We start from the raw sequence: 7500 nt of genomic DNA, 5'->3' as shown, positions 1-7500 counted from the left end.
CGGTAGAATAAACACAGCAATGAAGTTGGTCAGAGAATGGAAAGCTGATATCATGAATCCTTCCTCTTCGTTGTTGTTCCTTTATTGGGGATATTTCGCTGTTTATTGCTGGTCCTTAGAATAAGCACAACTCCAAATTACCTTCGGATAACCTGCGTTATTACTTTCGCCTTTTATTTCTATTTATCTTTTATTCCTTTCGCCTTTTGCTTCGTTTTAAAATGATGTGGATCTGTTATAGATGCAGGTTTGTATATAAGTATCGGGTGGTTTGCCTCATTTTCGTCTCTTATAAATATTATGATAGCAAATCTTTAGGTTCTCTTATAAGGTTTGTTCCTTAATATAGAATAATACAGCCTGGGATTTTGATAAATATACTTATTATCGACCAGTTTGCATATTTAGTTTTACTATAAAGACATCGAATTGAAGACAGATCACAACATCAAAGTATTAACGATTTGCACGATGTAGAATCTGAACTGTCTTAACTATTTTCTAGAAAAAAAAACAAATATAAAATATTAGAAAGTTCCTTAAAATATTCATCTTAAAACGGTTCACCAAGACCCTCTTAGCTTCCTTAAGCCTGCAACTTGTGGTACGAACTTCCCCAGGAAGGTAAATAAATAAACAAAAGAGAAAAAAGGCAGAAGAGTTTGTCACATTCTTTTTGAAGCAACGAACGATCTTGTGTGGTGTCTCTTTGAAGAGATTTTTCCTCTTAACTTTTATGAAGACTTTTCCCAATAATTTTTGGAGCAGCGTCGATATTCTTCTTCGGGGAGGTTAAAGCACCAGAGAGGACCTCCTGGGAAAAGGAGGTTTTAGTTTTACGAAGAAAATATTTACAGAAAAGTTGTGAGATCCTTCTCATCATTTTTTGGTTCTCTGGAAATTTGTGGATATCCAGTATTTTTTTTTTTTTTTAGATATCGATGCCAAACTATTCTCCCATGTTCATTTTCTACAGCGTCCCTACAAATTTTTTGAAGGATTCGTTAATTTTCATTTTACAGATACACCAAACTCTCTCTCTCTCTCTCTCTCTCTCTCTCTCTCTCTCTCTCTCTCTCTGTCATTTTCAATGTGTATTACCATTATTATTTCCCTCGCTCCCATAAATCCCATCATGGAACGTCCCATTTCCCGTCAGCCTTCCGAAGGGTTCAGTCCAAAGCGAAACTGAATCTGTTTTGGTCCTAAATCTAAGAATGGAATTCTGGCCGATGCTGCGTCAGAAATACCCAGGAGCTGCCATCACAAATAGGTGGAGATATATTCATGTAATTTAAATGTAATCTAAGTGTAGTTGGAAAGGGAATGTCATTCATTACTCAGAGAAAATATCGCTGTCATATTTCCGCCATTGACACAGAATCCCTGAAGGCAGACACGAGGGTCAGGCAGAGCTAAGGTAAGAACATAGGTAGGGGGTCAGGGCAAAGGTGAGGGCATGGATAAGGGTAAAGGTAAGGGTAAGAGCAAGGTCACGGTAAAAGCAAGAATTAAGGCAAGGTCAAGGATCAGGGCAAAAGGAAGGGGACCAATTGGCACCCATCCATCCAGTCTCCCTCCTTCGAAGTGACATTTACACCAGGACCTCGTTCGACAAAGTTGCTCTCTCTCTCTCTCTCTCTCTCTCTCTCTCTCTCTCTCTCTCGGAGCTGCAGAAATGTTTCTCACTAAATGAAATTTATTGCCTCGGGGAAGGAGCCTCGTCACTTTCGCCTGGGAAAAGTTCGCCTTTTCTCTGCTCTCAGGGACGTGCCGATAGTACCTTGCTCGTTAAACTTTAAACGCTCTCTCTCTCTCTCTCTCTCTCTCTCTCTCAAATTATATTTCTGTTAACCGTTTCACTGTGACCTCCTAATGCTCAAGGTCGTGCCTAGTGTATATATGTATGTTTGTGAATTATTGCAATAATAATATATTCAATTATATACGTTCGTCCATTGTTTCTGAAATGATAATAACAATAATCGCTCATTTATCAAAATTGATTTATATGCCATTGTAATCATGTCATCACATTCGATATCGAATTGAATTAGAATCATTCAAATACTGTAACCATTATATATTTTTATATATTTCTGTGTGACCCTCGAAATTCTAATTGAAATAGAGGTGTCTCTCATTACATGGATTTCGATGATTAATCACCTTTTAATCTTATTTATTTATTCTCGCATCATATAATATATATATAGATATATATATATATATATATAATATATATATATATATATATATATATATATATATATATATATATATATATATATATATATATATCCACAGTCCTAATTTCCATTTCCCCTCAGAATGTAACTCTCACTCCTCCAGCAGCAGAACCTGTCTGACTCTCACCGGATTCTGCAGCTTCTCTTCACTGTCCCCAATCAGTCGTGTATCACCTGCAAACATCAGTCATTCCACAGTCCATCCATCATCCATTGACATATCCCCACCTTTGGATCTATAGTCTTGGTCTGCTGCGTTTCTCTTTTCATAAGGACATTGAATAAACATGGAGACGCTTTAACACCAAACCAGTCACTCTCTTGTCTACATGTCCTAACATGCACTTTGCTTGCTGCATAGATTTTAACCACATTTTATCTTCAATACCAACACGCTTATCATAATCCTTAGTGCCTCTCTATCAAAGTTATCATAAGATTTTATCAGGAGTGAATTTAAGCATAAAGCTTTTTTTTTATTTGTCTCGCACCTAATTTCATAGCAAATATGTCACTCTCCAGCATTCAAGCTGAGTGCATAGTAGTAAACATACTTCTTGTTTGTCTCACAAGTTTTGACCATATTTATTCCCCCTCTGAGACTTCATCGTGAAATTTCATAATGTCTAAACTTGTAACATCTATTTTTTTAAAGCAAATGATTCACACCATCTCCAAAGCTCATTTTCTCAATTAGATTCTTGCCACACACCTCAATCAAGAGAAAAGTCTCAAGTGCTTCGTCGTAAGATGTTGTGGATAATGTTATAAATGCAGGGGATGGGGGGATATATATCAGGTCCTTTGCCCTTGTGTTGAATCTCCTAGAATATACGTAGTAATATATATATATATATATATATATATATATATATATATATATATATATATATATATATACACACACACACACTTGTGTATGTTTGGATGTGCGTGTGTATTTTCCATTCATCATGAATCTGATATTTTTCAAGAGGCAGGAGGAGAATATTTGCGAAGAAGTGGTGAGTTCCTTTTCATTGTTTTCGCTTATCTGGAAACTTTAGCTTTCAGTATTTTTTTTTTTTTTTTTTAGATACAGATATCGATATCAAGCTATTGTCCCAAGTTCGCCCTCTGGAGGGTACTGTAAGCATTACTTAAGGTGCTTTGTAGCGTCACTATGGCCCATAGCTGCAGCCCCTTTTATTCCTTTTATCGTACCTACGTTCATATTCGTTTTCTTCCATCTTGCTTTCCTCAACCCTCTCCCAACATCTGATTCACTGAGAAGCTGCTAACAAAAGGTTTTCCTCCTGTTATACCTCTCAAACCTTTCTACTCTCAATTTCCCTTTCAGAGCCGAATGACCTCGTAGGTCCCAATGCTTGGCCTTTAGCCTAATTACCATATTCAATTCCATTCCTACAGCTCCCCTAAAAGATTGTTGAAGATTCTACACTTTTAGTTTTGACAGTACACCAAAACCTTGCATTGCAAATAATGTAGATAGAGTAAGGACCAAAATAATATGTAGAGGAATAGAAGGCAGTTAGTGGGGTGTTGAAATGAGTATTTAAATGCCTTCAATGAAACTAAGAAATGACAGGAAAGAGAGCAGATGTTTATAGGACACCATAAGAGGAGGTAAAAGTCGAGATATGATATTATCAACTACAGCAGAAACCGAATGCCATTGATATATAGCAAACCTCGAATACATCGAATATCCATATGTATATAAAGCATAACATGAAAAGACACGAAGATCATATTAAAATTTAAATATTAATTTAACAAACAAAATCTTCCAAAACATTAATCATCTACAAATCTGTTTGAAATAATCTTGAAACAATCATCAAATACTCATTCATATATTTCATTTGCTTCAGTTTGATTTTAAGTCAGCACCCTTTCCCTCTAGACCCATTAATGGCACCAGGTTTTTGGACCCACATTTCCATTACTAATGAAGAACTTGCATTCATTGAATATATATATTGACTGATACTATTTATGAATATCACGGGAACTTCATTTAAAATGCATTTGCTATTAGTGGATGAAACTGCAAAGATATGAGAAGATGAAGAGGAACATATGAGTGTGATTATTAAGAATTGCAGAACGTATACACCATATTAATGATACCCAGTTCCCTGCTCACTTTGAGCTGAGAATGATCAGCCTGGAAATGTCTCTTAACCCCAGAGAGATGGTCTCAGGGAATGATGTCTTTTCCTGCAAACTCCTCCTGCATAAAGATCTGGAGACTCAACGCTGGGAAAAAAGATTTGGCCCAGTCTCTCCTACTCAGATTCCTGGAAATATGGGTGTCCCCCGAAACGGTCTCGGGAAATAGTGGTTTTCGCACAAAATTCTGTTCGCTAACAACCTGGATATTCAACACTTTGCGCGGGAAAGCAATCGAAGCAATTGATTTCAGTTGCAAACCTGAATTTCACAGAAGCGCTCTGCCCGGCTTCTAAATGTGACTCAGATATAATGTTCCCAATCGAGGAAAATGAACTCTGTTGCAAGACCATTAATCCTCAAACTATAACAACGCCTGAGTTTTCGATACCATTCATGAAAGTCATATGACCAAAGCTAGTGTTGTGGTACTAATTCTTACTTTATTGGAAGCCATGACACCTAATTACCGAGTAATGGCGGTCGTTGTGCTGAAGTATCCGACTGTACTCGGGAAAATTCAGACGATAATGGCGTTGTTTCTCTCACGGGGTGAGAGAGAGAGAGAGAGAGAGAGAGAGAGAGAGAGAGAGAGAAGAGAGAGAGAGAGAGAGAGTGGATTTTTCCAGTATCTGGGGTTTTATTGCTGTTATCAGAATCTCAATTGTGTATAAAGGGGTTTTACAATATATATTTATATATATATATATATATATATATATATATATATATATATATATATATATATGCATATATATATATATATATATATATATATATATACATATATATATATATATATATATATATATATATATATATATATATATATATATATATATATATACACACACACATATAGATATATATATATATATATATATATATATATATATATATATATATATATATATATATATATATATATATATATATATATATATATATATATATATATATATATATATATATATGAAAAATTTGCAGATATAATGTTTCCAAGAAAAGTCTTCACAAACAACAAAAATCCCACCTACCGCAGCAACACAGAATTGACCTGTCACGGGTCCTGACAGCTCACTCTGGGCAAATTCACCCTTTAATACCATGCAATAAATACCATTTTACCGACACTTGCGGTAATGTTCGATAATGATGCAGATTAGCATGATGGCCACTCATTCCCTGATTCTCTGCCTAAAGTCTGGAGTGCATCGAACGACTAAGAAATGCGAACATTTTTCAAATTATGTTCTTTTATGCGCTAATTTATTTTTTTTTTTGTTCTGGCTGAAATAGAACGTGACAACTGGAAAAATGGAAATAAAAATCCTTTTATTTTCATGGTTTATGAATCAGACTGAAATAGAAGTTAATAGGTGATTCCATTGGATAAATCATTGAATATTCTCACTGACAAGCGTTCAGCCGATTGTAGGAAGCGGTGCTTGACCCTATGAACCAAAAATGATTTTGTGGAATGTCGTCAAAGTACAAAGCACTGGTGCTAAAATTTTAACTATCTACGCACACGCAATCATGACAGACTTGTCGAGCATGCAAGTCTTCAGTTATGTCAACAGGACGTGAAAAATGACATAGGTTACTTAGTTCAATGTTCTGTACAAGGACGCCCTATGTTATGTCAGAAAATGCTGCTCTATGAAGTTTTCAGCGTGTATATCTTGTGAAGAGCTTGCCAGCGTGAATTGTTTACACAAAGGTGGTTTTCATTTGATTTATAGACATTTATCGTCTTTAACTCAGATTCCCCAACAGATAGATATTTCTGTTATGTTTCGTTTAGTTGTTAGACGTTTTAACAAATGACTCCCAGTTCAGATGACGACTGGACAACAGAGCAGTAACCTCTCTCTCTCTCTCTCTCTCTCTCTCTCTCTCTCTCTCTCTCTCTCTCTCTCTCTCTCTCTTTTCCAAATGCGTCAGACTGGAAATATCTAAGAAGAACCAGTAATCCTTAACAAAGTTAGAATATTTGTAAATTAAAATCCACAATTGTTTTCCCCGTAGGGAGTAGTTCCGTCAGTGCACCTCTCACGGTGCACTGCAGGCATTATTTAAGGTTTCTTTGCAGCGTCGCTTCGGCCCCTAGCTGCAACCCTTTCATTCCTTTACTGTACTTCCGTTCGTATTCTCTTTCTTCCACCTTACTTTCCTTAAAAATTGATTCATATTGCAACTGCAAAAGGCTTTCCTCCTGTTACTCTTAACGGTGTTCGAAAGTCCTTGCTTTTATCTCTTGCATATCTAGAGCAGCGGTCGCCAATCTTTTGAACTTCATGGACCACTAATGAATAATTTTAAATTTGGCGGACCACTAATATGAATAAAAAAAGGTGAATACACTTATATAATAATAATCACAAAACATTTACTTTAGTAATATTAAATCCACATATTAAATATAACAAAGTTATAGTTTGAGTGGTAAAAAAAAAAAAAAAATGTAAATTTGAAATTTAAGCATTACACATTTTGGTGTGATATTTCTTCCTGGTTGCTTGAAATACGTTTGTTGATTTTTGGCTCTAATGACGTGACTACAAGACGGAGAGCTGTTTTTACTTGGAGCTGAGATCCAAACTTTTAATGCTAAATCTCCCTAAAATGCTCAATCTAGCATTAAAAATGCTAAATTGGCGACTCTGGGCTCTGTCTTCTGTGCAATTTTTGTATCAGGGTTACCTGAAGACGATTAAGAAAACATAAAAATTGAAATAATGTCCCAATTTTTCTACGGACCACCAAATTGGTTGGTCCGTGGACCACCGGTTGGCGACCGCTGATCTAGAGCATTGAAAGGAGTTCTACAAACTGTCTCATCAGTATGGTGCCTTTTCGGTAATTACTGATTTCGGAATGGAGCAATGGAAGGCTGTTATGATAACTGTGATCATACTTGTCAACTGCGACTGATATAAACACAAACAATTTTGTATATTTTTTCAAGTCTCCATCGCTGTGTATTTCTGTTTCCAACAGAAAAACCTTCTTCAAATTCCTCACTTTGAACCTTGGATAAGAGTCTTCGTCTCTCAGGGACACAATGATCCTC

The sequence above is a fragment of the Macrobrachium nipponense genome, chromosome 34 (genome assembly GCF_015104395.2).
Source record: "Macrobrachium nipponense isolate FS-2020 chromosome 34, ASM1510439v2, whole genome shotgun sequence".
Classification (NCBI taxonomy): domain Eukaryota; kingdom Metazoa; phylum Arthropoda; class Malacostraca; order Decapoda; family Palaemonidae; genus Macrobrachium; species Macrobrachium nipponense.
This window is presented reverse-complemented; position numbering follows the sequence as displayed.